General features: G+C 47.3%; 1 protein-coding gene across 5 annotated transcripts in view; it reads right to left on the bottom strand.

Annotated features, from left to right (window-relative positions):
* The window catches only part of FGF1 (fibroblast growth factor 1), a 108,007-nt gene that overhangs the window by 73,160 nt on the left and 11,546 nt on the right, over positions 1-23,301 (bottom strand). For 4 of the 5 annotated variants that reach the window (XM_054488665.2, XM_054488664.2, XM_054488666.2 and 1 more), the window contains one exon: positions 22,825-22,998. The exons of the other annotated variant lie outside the window; for it this stretch is intronic. The gene's annotated coding sequence lies outside the window, so the exon portion shown is untranslated. The remainder of the gene's footprint in view (positions 1-22,824; positions 22,999-23,301) is intronic. 5 annotated transcript variants of the gene reach the window in all.

A 23,301-nucleotide genomic window follows, 5' to 3' on the forward strand; every position in this document is an offset into this window, starting at 1 on the left:
GAGAGAACAAGCGTGTTTTAAAGAGATGGGGAAGATCTAATTTAAGTACAACTGCCTTCTTCACTATGGAAACTTATTGGAAAGATAGCCAAGAGGTCGAGACAGAGGGCAAGAGGATACTCGGTGATGACCCGAGTTGAGAAACCAAGAGAAGCCAGCTTATAGATACACAGCCCACAGCGGAGGAGGGAGGTCTTGGGGTCAAAAATCAAAGCAAGGAAACTTGTCCAGTTGACTTTTTTTCCACACAGACAACCTCTTCGTTCCACCTCTCTCTTGCCCCAGATTTCCATCTTAACATGCAGGGATTCTAGAAAACCATTAGCGATTCGATGTGAACAGAGCTAGGAAGTGGTTAAGACATGAATAAGGCTTTCGAAGAGGCAGGGTGAGGCTGAAGGGTTAAGACACTTGGAGAGATGAGAGGAGGCAAGGAAGATGTGGGAAGAATAAAAGTTCAGGGTCAGGGATGATGCTTCCAAATCTGGCGCAAATCACAAGTGAAGCTCGGGAAAAGAAAGAGATGGGTCCGAGAAAGAGCCTATACCATGGAGGCTTATGAACTAGGAAATCAATGGCCACAGCTGCTGCTAGGGTCCTGCTGAAGGGGTCACCTGGCCTCACAACCAGCACCCCTAAAGTCCAGGGGGAGTGAGCAGTTCCAAGTGAGCCCAGGCACAGATGAGCCCCAGGGGGAGGAAGGAGGCAAGGTGTTCTTTTTTCCTGCAGTGAGGTGCTGCATTGTGTTTTCTGTTTGCCAAGCTGGCTGCCCACCTGAAGGAACAAATAACAAAGGCGCCCCCACCCCCCAGGCAGCGTGCACTGACGGGTCAGGCAAGGCAGGGATTTGGGCCCAGGAAGTTGCCAAGGACAGATTCAGGCTCTGTGGCTCCCTAGCACCGTGTCACTGGCTATGTGCACGGGCGCCACTGCTCTAAGCCCTGTATTCTCTGCAAATGTAGTGGTGATACAAAAGGGCTGTCGTTGGGCTGAATTAGATCGTAGAGGCAACGCTCCTAGCATGGTATGGCGCTTGTAATATTTTATCAAGCCTCAGATGCACATATTTTCAGTATTTGAACGTCTCTAAAATCAGGCCATGCAGCATTCTTTTTCTTCATGGTACATGAAGTGATGGTCTAACTTCCAATTTACTGTATCTTAGATCTGATAAAATATGGAAGTAGCCATCCAGTAAGTGGCAGTGGGGTGTTTTGTGATTGCTCTGCATGTGTTTCATTCATGGCACCGTCGATGTCCAGGGATTTCCTCTTCTCAGCTGGTTGAGTCTTTTTCCTGGTGGATGGGAGCCTGGGCTCTGGAGTCAGCCCAGCTGAGGACAAGTCTTGAGTCCGCTGCTAACAGCAGTAAGATGTGGGTGAGGTGACATCACCTCTCTGAACCTCAGTTTCCTCTTTTCTATAATGGAGATTACAGTATTACCTAAACTCATAGGGTTATTGTGAGGATAAAATGAGGTAAAGTTATGTAAGGTGCTTAGCACAGTGCTGCATTGTATAAATGTTAATGAGCATGATAAAAACAAATTATTAAACAGTAACATTGAAAAAATAGTAACATTGCCTTATGTAACAGTATTACATTTTATAAAAAGTGTTATTTGTGCTGCAATCTCAGCTGCTCTGAAGGCTGAAGTGGAGGATTGCTGGAGCCCAGGAGTTTGAGATCAGCCTGGGCAACATAGCAAGACTTCATCTCAAAAAATAAAAAGCAAAACTCACAAACTTTACTTTAGAAAAATATTCCTGAGATACCTTGGGAACCTCAAGACAACACAAGTGCTCTATCTCACCTCGCACCCCTCACTCCTGCCCCTCGTCCACACCCCTGCCCTTCCATCCTGCGTTCTGGGTGGGGCTTTCCATCTCCCCCTGTCCCACTCCCCTCCTCAGGACTTTGGCCTCTTCTGGAAACATTACTTTAGAGCTGTTTACCTTGGAAAAAGGACTGGCCTGTGGAAAAGGTCGCCACAGGTTCTGGCTGGGATTTTCTCAAGCAGTGAATGACCCAGGACCTCCCCCCAACAAGGCTTCTCTGTCTCTTCATCTTCCCGTCTCCTGTCCCGCCCTGGCCCACTGCATCCAGCTAGCTGCCTCTGTCCTCCCGGAATTCCCTCAACACTGAGTGACCTCAATATGTTCTCCTCAAAGCCTCTCATCTCTACCCAGTGAGTCCTGTCTATCAATAAAGCTTCATGCTTGTAACATTAATAGCTCACACACTCGGAGCCTCCCCATATCTTCAGAAACCCATGGTCCTCCCCACTGAAGGTTCTACAGTGATCCTAAGAGGATTACGGGTCACGCAGCTCTCCTCTTCAAGCACAACCAATAAGCTTTTCCTTTGGGGAGGCTGGAGAGGCCCACAGGTGGTCAAGCGTTGCCTGTTCTTTTCTTGATCCCCAGTCTTTCTCATCATCTCATGAGCACTCAGGCTGGAGCTAATGACTTCCCCCTGGGTTGGCTCTCTGGCAAACCCTTCTTTTTTCAAGGTGAGACCCCCCGCTCCTACAACCTGCCTTTGATAACTGGCCTGCTCCACCACCCAGGGTCAGGAAAACCCAGACTTTTGCCTGCCACTTTGACTGCCAGTGGAATTCCATCATAACACAAGCTACTCTAGTATGGCAACTGCTGAAAGTCTCAGACTTGAATGAAACTTAACCAGTGCTCAACCTTAAGGTCTTGTTATATTGGGGTTGAATCTGTATCAGCATCATGGGCCCTGCAGATGCCCCTGGGGGAAGCTGCGAAATAGAACTTTTCACTGGTTTTGTAACACAACAGGATGACTCTAATGGTCTAAGGAGCATGTCATACACACACACACACACACACACACACACACACAATCCTAGCTTCTCAAAACTTGTTTCTGCTCCTTTAAATTTCTTAAAGACATGATACAATGTACTGGATAGGATGGGGTGTAAGATTTCATGAAATCCAGCAGCAGTGTGGTGTCGTTGAGTCAGAGTCTAGAAAACACAGTGTGTTAGACAAGAATCCCAACATTTACTTATTCATCAGTCTGTCCATTCACCGGTCTGTGTATCCTCTGACATGTTCCCCACAAAAAAAAAACGTGGCATTTCAGGCAGGATATGGAGAACAAAGTGGCATATAAAGGTGTGTACATTATAACAAGAGAAGCCAAACTCAAGCCAAGTAAAGAAATGGAGCAAGAGGCCTGGTATACCAGTTCATGCCTACAATCCCAGTACTTTGGGAGGCCAAGGCAGGAGGATCACTAAAAGCCAGGATTTTGAGAGCAGCCTGGGCAACACAGCAACACTTTATCTCTACATTTTTTTTTTTTTTTAATTAGGCAGGTGTGGTGGTGAGTGCCTACAGTCTCAGCTACTCAGGAGGCTGAGGTGGGAAGGTCACTTGAGCCCAGAAGTTTGAGGCTGCAGTGAGCTGTGATAGTGCCACTGCACAGTGAGGCCTTGTCTCAAAGAAACAAAACAAAAACAAAAACAAAAAAAAAAAAGAAGAAAGAAAGAGACAGAAAAAAAGAAATAAAGAAAGAAAAACAGAAAAGAAGCCAGGCACAGTGGCTCACGCCTGTAATACCAGCACTTTGGGAGGCCAAGGCAGGCGGATCACAAGGTCAGGAGTTCGAGATCAGCCTGGCCAATATGGTGAAACCCCGTCTCTACTAAAAATACAAAAATTAGCTGGGCAACGGTGGTGACGGGAGCCTTTAGCCCCAACTACTCGGAAGGCTGAAGCAGGAGAATTGCTTGAACCTGGGAGGCAGAGGTTGCAGTGAGCTGAGATCGCACCACTGCACTCCAGCCTGGGCAACACAGCGAGACTCGGTCTCAAGAAAAAAAAGAAAGAAAGAGTCCGGGCGCAGTGGCTCACGCCTGTAATCCCAGCTCTTTGGGAGGCCAAGGCGGGTGGATCATGAGGTCAGGAAATCGAGACCATCCTGGCTAACACGGTGAAACCCTGTCTCTACTAAAAATACAAAAAATTAGCCGGGCGTGGTGGCGGGCGCATGTAGTCCCAGCTACTTGGGAGTCTGAGGCAGGAGAATGGTGTGAACCTGGGAGGCGGGGCTTGCAGTGAGCTGAGATCGCGCCACTGCACTCCAGCCTGGGGGACAGAGCGAGACTCCTTCTCAAAAAATAAAAAGAAAGAAAGAAAGAAAGAAATACAGCAAGGAAAGATCGCCGGCTTTTAGTCCCTCCCAGGCTGATGGGGAGAGGAAAAGGGAAGATGACAGGAGCGGGCTGTCCTCCCACTACCAAATGTCCCATGCTAAAGATGTTGCAGGCCTTGGGGGGCTCTGAAAAATCCAAACTCTGGATTCCGTTCCTCCAGGCTCCCTGGGGCTAGTTCCAGCCTCATCCACATGCTGTCTTGTTCATGCCCCAGAAAGGAATGGAGGAAGCACTCTGGCTGGCCTGATGGTGACTGTCTTCCCTTTCTCAACCTTCCCATCCTGACTGTCCCCTGTGGCCTCACTCCCACTGACTTGGGATGCCACAGCCGTCTTGCAGTCCAAGAGCCTTCCTGCCTGCCAGCCCACCCCTGCTCACAAAGGCAGACCTGTCTGGAGCTGAGCAGGCAGGCCCCCGGGGGAGGGCCTGGGCTCCATGCCACTCTCTTTCTTTAAGAAAAGGGACAGGTCCAGTCCAGTGAGGGAGGGAGAAGAAATTTCCCTTGTGAAATGTCTCCTCCCAGGCTCAGGCAGAGGCCGTGGTAGCTGGGTGCAAGGAAAATTCTTTGCTTCAGGCACCTGGTCCAACAGGGCTGTGTGACTGGGCACATCACCATCCAAATTAAATCAGACTCAATCAATTTGGATTCAACACACTGTCATCTAATCCTTTGCACAGTCAAAAACGTTTAGTTTCCCTTTGAAAACTGTTACTTCCATTTCCTAGGTAAAAGGTGTAGGAGAAAATGTGGTTGCTAAAGCTCCCACATTCATGATGTTTATGTGACCGTGACTTGTCACATGACCTTGGGGAGGCTGCTCTTGTCTTCACTGTCCCATCCTCTTGACACCACCCCCACCCCCCGCCGCCCCAGTAAGGACTTATATACAAGGAACTCACCCAGACACAGTTAGGTAATAAAAGTGAAGTCATGGCTAAGGGCATGGGTTTTGAAGTGAAGCTTCCTGAACATAAGTCCAGAAAGTCAACTCATCTCTCTGAGCTTCCTTTATAGAAGGAGGCCAGTGATACACCTACCTCACATGTTCGTCAAAAGGGTGCAACAAGATAGTATAAGGGAAGCACTTAGCACATTGCATCATATAAATAAAATATGCATTCTAGCATCTCATAATTTTAGCTATTATTTTTGTTGTGATTATTCAGGATGAATGAGATAAGCTTCCTGTCCTTGAAAGAAGGTGAGAAGCTAAGTCATAAATACCATGACAAGCTATGATAAGTGCTGTGAAGGATGTACCAAGGGCTGGGGGGATGGAGGGCTGAAGAGGAAGGGATCAGGAGGACTTTCTGGAAGATGTGGCATCTCAGCAGGAAGGACAAACAGGTTTTACACATGTGGGCATGGAATAAAGGAATCATTTGAACAGAGGCCCAGGGCTGGGCAAGTAGAGGGCATCTTCTCCCAGCATGCATGGCTGATGCCGCTGAGCAGGGGGTTTGCAGGGACACACAGGGTTAGTGCAAGCTAGCTTGGAGTCAGATCATGGAGGACCTTGAATGATGCCATTCCAAAGCATTTAGACTTTTTTCTGCAAGCAAATGAAAGTGGAGCCAGTGGAGACTTTGGAGAAGGGAATTTGGAAATTCTTCTGGAAAATTGTTGGTTACTGGTAGGGGGCTGGGCAGAGCAGAGGCCACGGGGCACAGTGTCCTCTATTTCCATCTCTGAAAAACTCATCAGTCCTCAAGTCTTCTTGACTAGACTACAAGCTAGTCGAGGACAGAAGCATGTGCTTCCTTCTCACGATTATGTCCCCAGCACAGCCCCTGGGGCTCAATACATGGCTGTTGAATTGAAATAGACAAAAGATCCTAAACTTGAGCCGTGAGAGTAGAAGGGAGAGGATGGCTCCAAGGACACTCCAGGAGAAGAATGAAGAGCATTCTACAAAGGAGTAATCAGAGGTGACTCGGGCATAGAGGGACTGGAAGGATGAATGGAGAGGCTATGGGGCATAGAGGGGCTGGAAGGATGAATGGAGAGGCTGTTTACTGAGAGAATGGATGCAGCCAGGAGCAGCCCATCTGGCAGGACGACTGCTGCGCTCGCTGTGGGGCGTGTCACGGCTGAGGTGAATAGAGTCATCCATCTGCTGACTGGCAGGCAGTGGACGCGAGCTCTGGAGAGAACCCAGAATGTGAGGCAGGCACAGGAGAAGCGGAGCAGAGGGGAAAGATGGGATCTGCAAGGAAGAACAGCCTGGAGCCTGAAGAGCGAAGCAGACAGAGGCAGCCACCCTGGGGGTCACTCCAAACTCCGAGATCCCCAGTGCAGCCGGTTACCACAGAGGAGCAACCCCAGAATCCTGGGGAGAAGAGACACAGTCAGGAGGAGAGCCAAGAAGTACAGGATCACAGCCTTCAAGGGGGATGTCAGCTGGTCTGCACTGCCCGAAGCTACAAAGAGGTTAACCAGAGTGGAAAGTGGGTGCCGGAGCCTCGGGTTGATCTCCTGCCCCACAGCTTTGCTGTTCCGGTCACTTCTGCACACTGGCACTGAGGTCATGCTTCTCAAGGAAGATCTGCATGTGCCAATGCTTGGCTCAGAAACCTTCCCTTGTTTCCTGCTTCTCAGCTAGGAAGGCAAAGTCCTTGGCCAAGCATTTAAGTGACCTCAAATCTGGTGTGAAAAGCCTCACCTTCCACTACGTCCTTCCACGTCTCAGCAATCTGAGCTGCTCCCTCTCCCCTGTTGCACACCAAGAACTTCCATGCCTTCCTATGTTGGTTCTTGCTGTTCCCTCAGCTAGGAAGGCCATTTTGCTTGATGTTCTGCTAATTGAAACTCTCCTCATCCTTCAAGTCCTATGTCAAATGCTACCTCCACTGCAAAGCCTTCCCTGGTCTCTCCAGTCAGTAGGGTCCTTCCTTCAAGGACCCACGGGGTGGTGCTTTGCCTAGTCATTACTTCATTCTTTCTACAATTGAGTTGTGGGCCCCCATCCACTCACACATGACAGCATGAGAGCAGAGAACATGTTTTATCTTTGAATCTCCCATGGTATAAATTCTTACATGCAGAAGGCACTCAACCAATGCCAGCAAAGGATATGAAGAAATTAGGATAAAAAACAGTAACCTATCACAAGAACAAAAAACCAAACACCGCATATTCTCACTCATAGGTGGGAATTGAACAACGAGAACACATGGACACAGGAAGGGGAACATCACACTCTGGGGACTGTTGTGGGGTGGGGGGAGGGGGGAGGGATAGCTTTAGGAGATATACCTAATGCTAAATGACGAGTTAATGGGTGCAGCACACCAGCATGGCACATGTATACATATGTAACTAACCTGCACATTGTGCACATGTACCCTAAAACTTAAAGTATTAAAAAAAATCCCACAAAAACCTGACAGCAGTAGATGCTACCACTTCCAATCATTTATTTGGAAATTACGATGTGCCTCACAGTTATTTGGACTTCAGGGGTTTTGCCCTGCAATTAATGTCATGGCCCGACGTTGGGTTGCCTTACAATCACATGTGTTATCTGTGATCTCTATGGCCATTTCGGTTTTGAGAGCACACTATTGCACATACACTAAGACGTTTCTGAGTATTTCCCATAGTTCGACAAAAATGGAAAAACTTGGCCCAGCCGTCAGAAGCGCTTTATCACATGTGCTGCCTATGACAGTGGTTTAGGGAAATCTCTACACAATTCCACCAGGATCATAAACACATTTCCTGAGCTATGAATTAAGAGGAAAAAGTTTCTCAACATGCAACACAAACTCAAAAAGCAGCTGTTCATTTAACCATCTATCATCTTCTTCTGACCCTCTGAACAGGCTCTGACACTATTTAGATTACATGAACATACTGTTTTATTCCTCAATAGCTTGCTGTTTGTAAGGAAAACATATATTCAAGAAATGTATTCAACATAGTTCAGGAGAACCTTCTATGTATGTGTTAGTGGAGTGTCTGTGTTAACAGATGATGTCCAGTATATGAATCAGGTTAGTTCTTCCTTGGTCTGTGTTTTAGGGGTAAGATGTCTTCTGTATTGTTATATAAAACTGAGAGCAACTTAGGATTGATCTAAACAGTTCTGCTTTTTTCTTTTTCTTTTGCCTGCTTTGTTTTTGCTTTAAGACAGACAATCATAAAACACAGCTGCTAAATAGAAAGGAAGGCTACATTCCTCTTGCAGCTGTGAGCAACAGAATTATTTAAATGTTTTCTAATCCAACAAACCTGGTTCTTGGTAAGGAAGAGAAAAAGAGCTAATTGTCTTTAACACTTAAGACTTTAACACTCCCCTCCTTCAAAAAATTAGGGGAAAGGGCAATATGATCAGAGGGTATTTTGAGTGATTTCTAAATTCATTTTTCTTGGATCCTGCAGAGTAGGATGGGAGGGAGTTTTCGAAACCACTGGACTTGTGAAGAAACACTTCTTCTAGCTTCATAACGATAGCAATGAACATGTTCTGCACATTTGTTTCATGCCAGGCAGAGTGCTCGGGAGACCTTTACCTGTTTTACCTGATTACATCCTCTGAGGTAGGTGCCATTTATACCTGGGGAAACTGAGGCTCAGAAAAATGACCTTGTCCGTGGTCACACGGCTGGTAAGGGGTAGGAATGGAATTTAAACCCAGTTGTCTAACTTCAGGACCCACATTTCAGCCACAACTGAGGTTTTTCCTAACCTAACCCCATTGTGGTGGAATTGCACAAAAAACATACTTGAGAGGTGAGTAATGTCGTCATTCCATTATATACAAGTTAAAAGACTATACAGTATGATACCATTTTTGCTATGCACACACATATATATGCATAAATAGATAGGTAGATAAAGAGACAGACACAGACATAAACAGGAAAAAACTGAAAAGACATAAATCAATATTACCAATATTTTAACAGTGATTACCACTGGATGATGAATAAATTTTAATCTTCTTAAAATTCCTGAAATTTTCTATTTCCTATAATGAGATCTATTACTTTAATTATTCAAAAATAATTTTAGAGTAACATATACTCATTAACTCAACAATTTAATTAAACAAATAGATTTTGAGCATCCACTCTACCAAGTACCAGGCACTGTATATTCAAAACAATAAAAAAAAACTACATGAAAAACACAGCAAATTACTCACATCCCTGCTCTGCTAACGTTTTGGATGCTCTCCTTCAGGTCTTTTTCTGTACGGTTTTTCTTTTTTTTGAGACCAAGTCTCACTCTGTCGCCCAGGCTGGAATGCAATGGCGTGATCTTGGCTCATTGAAACCTCCACCTCCTGGGTTCAAGCCATTCTCCTGCCTCAACCTCCCGAGTAGCTGGGATTACAGGCACGCACCACCACACCTGGCTAATTTTTGTATTTTTAGTAGAGATGGGGTTTCATCCTGTTGGCCAGGCTGGTCTCGAACTCCTGATCTCAGGTGATCTTCCTGCCTCAGCCTCCCAACGTGCTGGGATTACAGATGTGAGCCACCGCCCCCTGCCTTCTATGCAGTTTTTAAATTAACTAGCAACCAAGGCAGATAGTCAAGCCCTGGTTTATAGTTAGGAGTTCGACCAGCTTCCGGACCTGACCCTCTGCTCCTACCGTGAGACTTCACATCACTTTTCTCTAAGCCTCAGTTCCATCATCAGTGAAAAGGATTAAGAGGGGGACCTACCTCATCAGTGATTAAGTGAGTTAATGTAAGTAAAGTGCCTTGAAGCAAACAACAGATAATAGCTATTATTATTATTATTATTCGATGCAGAATCTCTGCATTGTGGTACTGTTGTTTTCCATCTCCTTTCTTCTGAAGAGCAGTAACACAATAGTGTTTTTCTTGGAGAGCACGGAAAACTGTTCAGGCTATTCAGGCATCTAAAGTCACCTTTGAGTTTTGCAGGTGAGTAGCATCACTCAGTCAAGGCAAATTCTATCAGAGTTGAGAATTTGGGCCTTTTCTCATCTTTTATTCTTAGTTGATCCAAAAATTCCTCAGGAATAGTGGAGTTGGCCCATTTGGCCTCCTATCTCAGCCAACGATACAAAGAACAGAGATAGCTACCATGGTATAAAGAGAGAGGAGTATTTGGACACCATTCAGAAAATCAAAGAGGCAGACGTTGAACAAAGATCTTACTTGTGTTTGGAAACGTAATAAATATGACCAGTTATAAGCAATAGGCTATCTAAACTCTATTGCTTATACAATTCTATGACTTCAGGCCTTGGTGTTCTGTTCTGCCTGATGATTGTGGGATATGGTTCTATGAGCTCTTTAGAAGGAAGATGTTTGGTATCAAGCTAATTTCTGGAAGAGCCAGCCTGATTCTATTGTGGTCCTGCTCCACTCCAGCCTCAGCCACCATTATCTCTTTTCTACATGACTCGGTAGCCCCCTAAATCATGTCCCTGCCTTTCCTCCACCCCGCTTAGGGTGAGTAGGGTCAGTTCTCCACTCAGGGGTCCACCTTCTTTATAGGAGGATATCAATCTTCAGCGAGGGTCTTAAAATGTCAATCATTGCCTGACCCCTGCTACATCCAACATGCCCAGTGACTTTCCACCACACTCAGAACAAAGCCCCAAACTTTTTGCATGGCTCCAGGGCCCTGCATGAGGTCTTTGCATGCCTCACCAGCCTCATTTTGACTACTTTCCTCCAGAACCCTGGCCTCTGTGGCATTTTAGCACACACCAAGCTCATGCTCACCACAGGCCCTCACACCTGTTCTCCCTCCCTGAGGAACAGTCCTCACCCTGCTTCATGTGTGCCTGGTGCCCCTTGTTCTACTGGCCACCACTTCTATGTCACCTGCTCAGACAGGCTCCCCTCCCCTCCCAGTGGACAGCTTTCCCTGTCCTTGTGCCTTGTTTGTTCTCTTTGGAGAAGACGTCTTATCACAATCCCTGTTGACTTGGTTTATTTCTTTGTTGGCCTACTTTTTCGTGTGTGATGCTCTATCTGTCACCCACTCCTCTGCCCCATCAGAATGTCAATGGCTCAAGAGCAGGGATCGTATCTGCCCTTGTGTTGTTCTATCTCCGGGGAGGGCCCACATGGGGTAGGTGCTCCCTAAATATGAAAGGAAGGGAGGCAGGGAGGGAGGGAGAAAGTCCCCGGAGAGGGGGACACCTTTCCAAAGCAGCCCCATTTCCTGTGAATGTAGGTGGTACCCTGCTCAACCCTAGTGTTACTGTGCGAGTTAAAAATAAAACCCTTGGGTGGAGTGAGAAGCCTTTAAAGAGGCTGGGGGAGAGATAATGAGAAACATGAGCCAGCCAACGCAGGTCCAGCAGGATGTGGGACCGGCCAGGAAGCAATGGGATCTTGGCTCCGGAAAAACACTGACTTTGGGGCTGCAATAGTCTGACCAATGCACGACTCCTGATTAGTCACCAGAAGCCTCTCTCTGGATCTGCCGTGTATGAAAAGACTTTAAAGTGGCCAATTCAGGATATGCTTCCATCCTAGAGCAAGACATGGTTAGAGGTTTCTAAAGAGATATTCTTTACAATTCTTAGAACAAGAGACTCCACACCCCTCCTCTGCCTGCCACGGGTCAGAATAAGAGGGAGAGGCCTGGAGGGAACGAGAGGCCATAAGGCCTTCCTTGGCTCGCCCTCCCTCTGACCTCCCCTAGGGCCCATCCAGCGTGGGAGCCGAACCTCCCACCACAGTAGGACTGCAGCCAGAGATCCCAAGGTGAAGCCGCCCTCCAAAGGCTTGGCTTGGTTCAGGGGCAGCGTGAGGTGGGGAGGGTCAGGTCAATGGGTCGTTTGAAACAACTCGGCCATCGCCTTGGAAACGCTCCCCCCTGCGCTGCATGCATCTGGATCCACCCTGAACCAGCTGTGTATTAAACCCTCAGACCGCAGTGGGAGGTGGGGAAAGCCTTAGGGAGGGTCAGAGTGGGACAGGAAGAGGTCCACCTTCTGTAGAGGAGAAAATCAATCTTCAGGCCTTAATGAGAGGCCTAACAACCCAGGGGAGCAGCAAGTGAAAATCCATATTCTGGCCTCCCTTGGTGAAAGGATGGGCTGAGTGGAGTGTGGGGGCTGCCAGCATCCCCTCCTCCAGACTGCGACCTGGACCCCTTCCCAGAATCCATCTCTCTGTGCTGGTGTGGAAGCCAAGTGATGTGCTCATGGTCACCTGGTGCAAGGGAATATTCTCAGACTTCGAAAACGTTGATCACCACTGGGTTTTTCCATATCCACAGCTATGAGGCAGTCAGGAGGACCACAAAAGAAGGGGAAGAGAATTAGCAAGAATCAAGAGAGACAGCTATGCTGAGAGCTTTACATGCCACCTTGAATTTAACCTCCACCACCATCCTCTGAGACAGGAGCTCTTACAGATAAGGCAACTAAAGTGTAAAGAGGACCTGTTCCCCACCCAAGGTCACCCAACAAGGGAGGGTAGAGCATCGGGCAGCCAAAATGCAAAATGGCTGTGCAATTTACCACCTATAATAGCCTGTCCTTTTATCTCTGCAGTCAATGTCCAAATGATTTGAACTCAAAGCCCAGTGCCAGGGGACACTGAGCAGAATTTTCAAAATGTACATATATTGAGGAACCGAACACCCCCTGGCTGGTTGGGAACCCCAAAGCCTTTTTGTGCATTGAGCAAAAGGAATCTATTGAAGTCAACTCTTCTTTAATCATTTGTTGGGAACATCTGCAACTTAAAACTTCTGAACAAGTAGCCTGTGTCTGCCCTGGGCTTAACCTCTTTAAGGGGGCTATTTCTTTCTTGGCTAGTTCTAGGCTTCTGACATGAAGATTGTAAGTGCTTAAAAGGCACAGGATAATAATCTTCCCCTGGAACAAAACAGGCTGACAGAGGAACAGCAGGGAAACAGGTGACCCGCATGTCCTAGTACCATTTTTTGTGTTCAAGTACATTCTCATGAAGACTTCCAAAAAACCTTTGCCAGAAAATTTGCCAGCAGCAACAATCATTCATATCTTATTGAGCAAATACTAGGTGCTGTGCATTGTGCGCTAAAACATTTTAGGCACTCTACGTGGATTCTCTCACTACATTCTTACACCAACCCTATGAGATAGGAACAAGTCACACTGATGCAGTGCTGGCATGTACTATAGACTTTAGATGTATTAACTCACATCTTCCTGTCAACAACCCGAGGACAGAACTGCTGCTATTATCTCTATTTTATGGAATCAAAGAGGTTGTGTAACTTGACCAGGGTCACACAGCTATTGAATGTCAGATCCAGAATTCACACCCAGACAGTCTCACTCCAGGGTTCATGCTCTTGACCAACATGCTACCCTACCAGAGTGCCACAGGCTGTGGCTCTGAAATAGGGAAAGGTTAATGAGAGATGGGTCAGAACTGTCAGAAGTATTCCTGTCTTCTTCTGTGTGAGCTAGCTTTCCAGGGAGCTTAGGGCTCTGCTTCACACGCCTTCAGCTAAGACATCCAGGACCAGCCTGGGAGAATGGCAGTGAGCTTTGTGTGGCCAACTGAGTGAAGATTTCATCCTTGGAAATAGCTCTCATTTGAAAGAAACCATTCTGAAGTCACCCTGCATCTCTGCCATTTAGAAAGATCCCATTCTTACTTCAAAACAAAAAACAAAACAATAACAACAACAACAAAAAATCAAGGCTCAAGGAGGAATGTTTTGCTCCTATAACTTAAATACCACCTTATCACCAAAGGCAATGCAGCCAACTGCAAAAAGCCGGGACTGGCCCAGGCAGCAGCTCTCTTCTCCTCTGGGCTGCTGAACTTGCTCTGCGGAGACTCCAGGGAGCGACTCTGGAGCATTCATTCTCAACTTTCCTTTAGTTGCTGTTTCTTAATTCTGATAGATATTCTGAGGAAGGATAAGAAGAGTCTCATTTTCTAGAAGCTCTTTATGTCCTTAAAGATATTGGTTCAGCACTTTGCACACATTGATTAATCAATGCAAACTGCTTCCACTATTCCCATCAGACTGATGGGGAAGCCAGAGATGAGCTACATTGTCTGTCTCCATGGGTGCAAGGGCTGGAACATGCTGGATCCATGTCTCCCTTCTGGGTGCCTGACATCACTTGTTTGTCTTTGATGCCCATCAGCCAAAAGAAGTTATTCATCTCTAAGCATGAATAATACCACTAGGGTGGATTTTTCCAGGCTTCCGAAGTGAGTTCTCTGCAGAGATGACACTAAGCCGACTAAGCCTGAGCAGCTGACACATAGCATACGGTCCTGGGAACTGCAAGAGGCCAGCCCACCTGAGTTAGGGTGAGAGGCTCTTGATGCAAAAGTCTAAGCTTTACTTTCCAGGCCCCTTTCCAGAGCTATAAGGGGCAACAGAGGGTAGAAGGTCCCATTGCTGTCCTAAGTCTTGGCTTTAACACTCCCAACATTCAGTGATTCACTCAGTCATTCATTAGACTGATATTTGAGCACCTACTCTGTGGCACGGCTCTGTCCTATTCACTGGGGATATAGCAGGGAGCAAAACAGACAAGGTCTTATTCCTGCCTTCATGAGGCTTACATTCTAAGGGGGAGAATGGGTAATAGAAAGTTTTTAAAAAAATTGACAAGAAAATTACGAATTGAGGTAAGCGGCATGAAGGAAAAAGAAGTCAGAGGGGAGAAACAGGGAAACCTTTTGGAGGAACTGACAAGAAAGGCAGGGCCTGAAGGATGGAAAGAGGCCTGCTACCTGAAGAACTGAGGGGAAAGCATCCCGGGTAGAAGAAACAGCAGTTGCAAAGTCTGAGAGTCAGGAAAGGGCCTAGAACAGTAGAGGAGCAGACGGGAGGCCAGGGGCTGGATGGGTTGGGGTGATGTCAGATGGGTGGGAGTCAGATGGATCTTGCCCCCCAAGAGGCCTCCTGTCTACTTTCTCACCTTCCTGAAAATCACCACTCTCCCTTACAGTGTGCTTCAGGGACTCATCATTGCTAAGCGAAAACCAGTCCCTCTGCTCAAACTGAAGAGAAGGGAATTATTTTTGTGGCAGACGGGGTATGTGGTAAAGGCATGGCGTTCAGTTTTATATGCAGACTTTTTACATATGGATCATGCCAACAACAGCTGAGAAGCTCCCCAGTGATGGATGTGTTTGCCTCGGAATCATTCAGGCACCTGCAAAGCTGCAAACACCAAGCTGGGACTCTCCCTCACCCGCAGAACCTACCTTGCTGCTTCTTGGTGACATCATGAAAAAGGCAAATTGGGCTTCGGGTACTCTGCACTCCTCCTTTCAGTGCCCTCTGCCCCTTTTCGGGGTTGTCTCCACCCATTCTCTCCCCCAGTGCTCTCATGGGGTCTGCGTGGACTAATCTCTGCCATTCGCCACAGTCCCTGATTAATAAGTCACCTTATGAATGCACGCCTGCTCCTGCAACTTCAGGCAAAGTACAGGCAGGCAAAAGAGAGGCTAGATTTACAAGACCTTTCTGTGTCCTTCAAATGATGCCAAAGAAGGGGCTGCCTAGTCCACTGCAGTCTGAGCCTGGCCGGGCTGCCCAGCTTACTAATTAGCCGTACTGACAGGGGAGTCCCTATTCAGACCCTTCCCAGTGGAGCCATTGCAAATTCCTAGAGCATACTCTGTTGAGGAAGGACTATGGCTAAAACACTTTGAGGAGTGGCCTGGAACTTCCCTCCCTAATGGCCATGCAGCCAACCTTGGGTGTGTGAGCTCAGAAAGCCTAACGTCTCTCTCCAGGGCTGACCCACTGCTGAACCTTGCCATCTGCCTCTCTAGCCCATCATTCCCTTCGTTGAAATGAAAGACTGCCCTACATAGGATCACTTTCTCCCCTGGCTTTCTAGGGCTCACAGCTTAAGGAACTAAATCCTCAGTATGGCCGCACAGTCTGACCCCGCCTGCTTCTTGGGTTCTGGCTCGCCCCTTTGTCCCTGCACTCAGCCACGCTGGCCTTCCTCCTGCTCCTTGGTGATGCCAGGCTTCCTCACGCCAGGCAACCTTTGTGCATGCTTCTCTCCCTGTCACCTGAAACATTCTGCCCTCACCAGTTGAAACCTGCTGATCCGTCAGACCTCAACCCAAGCCTCACCTCCTCATGGAAGCTTTCCAGGACCCCCTGTTGGGGTCAAGTTCCCCTGCCATGTGGTTTTTCAGGACCACTCGGTAGAATTGCTGCTTGATTGATGTCTATACCCCCATCTAGCCTCTAACTTTCATGAAGGTGGGGGCTCTTGTCCTCAGGCACTGCTGTAGCCCAGTGTCTCACATCCCTCTGGCACACAGGAGGCATCCATGCCGAGCTCAATGAACCTGACATGGCCCTCAGTAGGCCCATCCCAATCCCTTCTCCCTTTCCTCTTTTCCTCCAGCCTCCCTTCTCTTATTTTCTTTACATTTGCTTCCTTCCTCCCTCTTCACTCTTTCTGTTCATTCCTTCTTCCCTCTTGGGCCTTGGGCCTACTTGTTGCTCCCAATTTGCCAAACCTTTGCATAATGTGTAGGCCTTCAACCAGATCACCCCAGAGCCATGGCCTAGCGGGGGAACCTAGGAATCTGGCTTTCTACGAGGTTAGTCTGTTATGGTTGCCATAACAAGCACCATAGGCTGGGTGGCTGAAACAACAGAAACTAGAAACTTATTCTCTCACAGTGCTAGAGGCTGGAAGTCCAAGATCAAAGTGTCAGCAGGGTTGGTTCCTTCTGAGGCTATGAAGGAAGGACTTGTTCCAAGCCTCTCTCCTTGGCTAGGTAGATGGCCATCTTCTTCCTATGTCCACTCACTTTGTCTTCTCTCTATGCATGACACCAGTTATAGCGGAGTAGGACCCACCCTAATGATTTCATTTTAACTTGATTATCTCTGTAAAGATCCTATCTCCAAAATAAGGTTGCATTCTCAGGCAATAGGGGATAGGGGGTGAATTTCATCTTATGAACTTGGGGGTGGACACAACTCAACCCTAACATCTACCACCACATGTCCATTGCCCCAACTCTCTTCGACTCATTGAATGAAATAAAAATAAGGAAACACCAGACACGTCTTCTAAAGAAATGACACAGGAGTCTGGGAATGGGATGGGCATGACAGGAATGGCAACTGGAGAAAGACACCCCACCCAAGAATGAGAAAGGAGGGTGGTACTGACAGGAGCTAAAACTACTCTCATTGAATGGCCTAGCAGTTAGTTACACATCTAGGCTCTGGTAAGCTGCTAGTTCTGAGTTCAAATCCCCACTCAGCCACTTACTACCAGTGAGGTTTTTCCCTTGCTCATAAAATGTGGGTAATAGTAATACCTCACTTATGGGATTGTTGTGAAGATTAAATGAGAGAATAGCCTAAGCATAGGGCTCCACACTGTACGCAGCACATAATAACTCAATATGTACCAAATGTGTTGTTATTGTTATCATAATAGGGGTGGTCTCACCAGGCAATTCAGGAAGAAGTGATGACAAAGAAGGGGGTAATTGCCATGACTGAGTCCACACAACTCTGTGTTCCCTCTCATAGTCACAACGAGAAAGGAAGCCGAGCAACGGCCTGACCTGATCTTCTTTAATTGTGCTCTGTGGACCAAAGGCAACAGAATTACCTAGGCCCCACCCAGAAAATGCAGAATCCTGGGTCCCTCATGAAGCCACTGAATCAAAATTGTGGGGAGCACCCAGGAACCTGATTTTTAAACAAGTTCCCCTGTGATTCTTACACACATTAAAATTTGAAAACCCCTGGACAAGAACACAGGTCCTGGAGGAGCAGAGATGAGTCATGTCCATGAGTAATACCCCATGTTGACACAGCCCTGGTGCAAGGTAGGCACGCCCCTCACACCTGTTCTCATCACCAGCATTCCTTGGACAAGGTCAGGAGACGGTCTTGAGCAATTAGGTATAAAACAAATCTCTGTGAGTCACATTTTAAATATAATGTTTAGAGGGATTGCATTAGCAAATCAAATTGTTTTCATTATTGTAAATTTTACTGTGCTCAGATACTTACCCAATCTTGACCTCAAGTTTAGCTCAAGATGACCTCTGGCCTTAGGCTTGAGGATTGTAAGGCCCCCTGGCCCAGCATGCTTGCTGTGCTTGGGGCTCTGTTGTTAGCACTCTGTTTATTTTGTTCTTGGGCACCATCCACTACCTGGTCAGAAAAACCTTAGCCCCACTGTTCCCCAGTGCCTGTGTTCATGTCTTGCCCCAAAGACCCAATCTCAGAGGCTACAGGTCCTCAAGGTTGAGATTCTACCTATGGCCCAAGCTAAGGTCCTGCCATCTCTTAGCAGAATTTCCAAATCCTGGCCTACTTTCTAGGGTCTTCCAATATCATCTGGTGCTGAATTCCTATCACCAAGCTCTATGTGCCTCTCAGGACACCTCTCATAATCCCCTCAAACTATATATAGCCTATCAGTGAGGAGCACAGGCTCACTGGACAACCTAGGTATGAAGCTTGGCTCTGCCACTTGGTAGCTGTGTGACCTTAGCCAAACACCCCACCCACCAAGCTTCAATTCCTGCATCTATAACAGCCCCTACTATTATATGCAGGGTTGTCATGAGTATTGAGTGAGGTGATACACTTACAGCCAAGCACAGTGCTTAGACACAGCAAGGGCTCAATAAATGTTGGGGACCAGTCCAAAAGCTGTTCTATGTCTGAGTGCTCATACATGTGAACAAAGCTCCATGCCAAAGCAAATGTGCCTCCAAGCTGCCCAAGCAGTGGCACCAGGGGTCACTCATAGAGTGTCACTTTGGGCTTTGGAACAAATGGACTTGTAAGCAGCCTTTTCTCCTCTTTTTTTTTTTTTTTTTTTGAGACAGAGTTTCACTCTTGTCACCCAGGCTGGAGTGCAATGGCGCGATCTCGGCTCACTGCAAACTCCACCTCCCAGGTTCAAGCAATTCTCCTGCCTCAGCCTCCCAAGTAGATGGGATTACAGGTGTGTGCCATTATGCCAGGTAATTTTGTATTTTTAGTAGAGATGGGGTTTCACCATGTTGGCGAGGCTGGTCTTGAACTCCTGACCTCAGGTGATCCACCCGCCTTGGCCTCCCAAAGTGCTGGGATTATAGGCATGAGCCATCGCACCTGGCCGAAGGAGCCTTTTTAGAATTCACCTTTGAATAATAATAATAATAGCAAATACATAGTACTCACTATGAGCTAGACCCTGTGCTGATAAGGGCATTACTCATTTGATTCCTTCCATGACAAGGTTGGTACTTTATTACCCCCACTTTACAGAAGAGGAAACCGAGGGCCAAGGTCACAGGACTAATAAGTGGCAGAATTTGGATCCCAGGCAGCCCAGCTACAGAATCTATGTACTTAGCTAATGTGTTATGCTCCCTCTCGTAAGTAGTATAATTTAATCATTAAAAAGGAAAGGGGAAAACAAGGAAAAAGTTAAAGACAGAGAAATGTTTTAAGCAGATAGCATTGGCACCAGGATTCTTGCAAGTGAACTCAAGAAGCTCACTTCTGGCTGGGTTTAAACCATGGTGTATTTAATAATCAAAATAACTGCTATTCTTTCCCTCCCCTTTTCTCTTCCTGTAGGCCACTGGCCCAGATGCTTGTTCTTGTTCCTGTACCTTGGACTCCTTTGCTTATCTTTCCGTTGAGTTGGACACGCCAGCCCAGGCCCATTCTCTGTTACCTGCCCACCCAATCAGTCCCCTTCCTTCTCTATGATTGTTTGGGCTGGATCCAGTCATATCGCAAGATGGGGACACCTTGCTGGTACTTGAACATTTGTTGATTAGTGAACCCTTTCTTCAGAAAAAGTACTCTCACCCACATGTATAGATGTTAGATTTACCTAAAGCATGGTATACCTATGGCGCAAACAACTTCAGATTATTTTTCCAGCAACCTAAATCAAGGGATACTACATTAGCCATGCAATGCTTATTTAATGAGGTGGAAATGGGTGTGTCCACTCTGCACAATACCTCACCCCTGGGAGCTAGCACACAGGCTGACAGTGTCAGAGGTGTTCGAACCAGAGCAACTCCATCTTGAGTGAGGGCTAGGAAAATGAGGCTGGGACCTGCTGGGCTGCATTCCCAGAAAATTAGGCATTCCTAAACTCCAGATATTTACGGTTAAGGGAATAGATTGATAATGTTTACTACACAGACTCAGACTTGGGAGTGTCCAGATAGCCTGATATTTTGAGAACAAAGGCATTCCTAATTTTGCTTTAAAGATAATATGGATTCTCGCAAAATATAGTAATTAAGAAAATTAGGCCGGGTGCAGTGGCTCACACCTGTAATCCCAGCACTTTGGGAGGCCGGTTGGATCACCTGACATCAGGAGTTAGAGACCAGCCTGAGCAACATGGAGAAACCCCGTCTCTAATAAAAATACAAAATTAGCCAGGCATGGTGCCGCACACCTGTAATCCCAGCTACTCGGGAGGCTGAGGCAGGAGAATTGTTTGAACCTGGGAGGCGGAGGTTGTAGTGAGCCGAGATTGTGCCATTGCACTCCAGCCTGGGCAACAAGAGTGAAACTCTGTCTCAAAAAAGAAAAAGAAAAAGAAAAAGAAAATTAATCCTTTATCACAAACCCTTGTAGCAGAGCACATCTCCCCATGACCTTTTTAAAATCCTATATATACGAGCATGGTGCCTAGGATGGACGTGTTCCTCCTCTTACTTTTGGGAACACCCTACTCTGTCAATGGAGTAGCTGTGCTTTCACCACTTTACTTTCTTAATAAAAAGAAAGTAAGTGCTTTTGCTTTGCACTGCGGACTCGCCCTGACTTCTTTCTTGCTTGAGATCCAAGAACCCTCTCTTGGGGTCTGGATCTCTTTCCTGTAACAGCAGTCCCAAGATCCTTAATAGTTTATGTGCAGTTCACAGAATGCATGTCACCTAAGTGAGGGGCTGCACTGTCCCAGGATGAGATGTCTCTTCAATGTAGATACAGCGTATGGATGTCCGCCCACCATCTCCACTGAATGTTATCATTGTGGCTGGTGCTACTCACCTGTAAACTCAAACCACTTAACCAGATATGGCTTCCTTGATCCTTTGCAGAACTAGTCAAGTCATTTGTAAACAGCAGATTTGAGAGAGAGTTTAAAAGAAACTCATTGTGTTTTCTCTTAATGTTTTGCATACTAAATTTGCTTTGGATTACATACTTCATTTGGAAGCCCATTTATTCACACTAACAAAGGCAGGGGCAACAGAACAAAGTCTCTCTGAGTCCCTCTGCCAACAGCAAATTGTTGATCTTGCCTTCAGATCTACATCTCAAGAGGGGACTTTCCTCGGAAGCCCTCAAAGACCAACACAAAGAAAACAAAGGAAAAGAGAATTTGTGACTGTGAATCAGAGTCTCCACCAAAATCCTCAGTCATCCACACTGACAAACAGCTCCGGTAAACTGCTGGCCACCCTTCACTAGACACCACTTCCCAAAGTGAGGCCCACTTCTTTCAGCCCTGATGCCACTACTGCTGGCTCACTGTTACACAGAGCTGGCGGAGGGGCAGCCTGGCTCGCCCTCAGCCGGGATGCTCATGTCCTCCCACTGGGTCGGGGAGCTAACTCGTAAACAATCGCATCCCTGTAGAGAATGAAAGGAAAAGTGCCAGTCACCAGTGCAGAAAGGAGGGAGGCAAATGGGGGTGGTGGGGTGGTGGGTGGATGTAACATAGCTAGAGAATAATGGAGTGTTTGAATTCTGCTGAGGCAGAGTGAGCCCTTGGGCCTGAGAGGGGTCTCCCTTGGGTCTCTGAAAAGTGGGTACTTGATTAAATGCCTGAAATTTCCATCTCAGTATCTGGAGGGCTGCATTTCTGAAGTGCTCCTTTGCAGCAGCCTTGCATACCTTTGGCATGTAATTGTGATGTGGGTGTGGATAGCGTATGTGCCAGAGACTCTGTCCATTCTGACTCCTTCTTTCCTAGTGCCCATCGGAGGGGTACTGAAACGAGGATGTGATATTCCAAGATCAGAAAGGAAGGAAAGAAGTAATCCGAGTGACCATGGGGCCATGGGAATACCACCCTACCAAAACCCTGAGCTGACATGCCCAGATAATCCTAAACTTCAGCCTGACTTCTATATCAAAAGGTTAATAAATTCTAAGCTGCCCACCATGTGGACAGCTTTTCCAAGGCAGCTGAATATCCAGGCTTCCCAAGAGAGAGCTAGTGTGACACAGCAAGATAATGCTAGCCACACTCACCACAGCCAGACTCACCGCAGCTTTCTGCTTCTGCCGAACCTCAAGGGCTGCATCCAGCACTTTAGTAAATGAGAAATGCCTGCCCCTTCCAGCCCTGATTCACGGCCAGTGTCAGGCAGGCACTGGAGGAATGGAGATAATGTGGCAGCATGGTGCATTCATATTTTTGCAGTCTCTAAACTAGAAGTACTATTTTTACATGTCTGTGACATCAGCACGCCCTTCCCCCAGAGCAGTCTGCACCACAGTTTAAACCCAGCCAAAGGTGAGCTTCTTGAGATTCACTTGCAAGAGTCCTGGTTCCAGTGCTATCTGCTTGAAACATTTTCTTTCTTCTTCAAGTAGCATTACATTTGCACTTGGACACACACACACACACACACACACGACCTCAGCTATAACCTGCTCTGTTTCCCGGATCAGATGCCCTGATTCTTACCTAAAGAGCTTGTAGGCCGAGGGCTGTACCTCTCTCCACACTCGCTCAGTGCTGTCCCAGGGGAAGCAGAATCCACTTGGTGTCTTCTTCTCTGTATTTGTCACTGTCACTGTGCAGCGGCCGCCGCCCCAGCAGCCCCAAGCCGGCTCTCTGAACCTCCAGGCTACTGCAGCTCTGAGTGGGGAGAGGGACGGGCCGTGGCATGCACATCAGGTTGCTGGCCTGCCTCCAGATACCATGCCACAGAGCTGGCTACCCGTCCCTAGGGCTGTGTGGGAAATCGAGGTGGGGGGGGGGGCAGGCTGGGGGAGCCAAGAATGTCAGCCTCTAGGTCTATCTCCGGTCCTTGTTTATCAGCAGAGGGGACTTGCCTTTAGACAACCGCCCACTCCCACACCACCCACAGGGATGCACACAGCTCTAAGCAACCCCTACTCTGGACAGCCAGCAGCAGGCCCAGGAACACAGAGCCATTGG

Source organism: Pongo pygmaeus, chromosome 4 (assembly GCF_028885625.2).
Source record: "Pongo pygmaeus isolate AG05252 chromosome 4, NHGRI_mPonPyg2-v2.0_pri, whole genome shotgun sequence".
In the NCBI taxonomy this organism is placed as follows: Eukaryota; Metazoa; Chordata; class Mammalia; order Primates; family Hominidae; genus Pongo; species Pongo pygmaeus.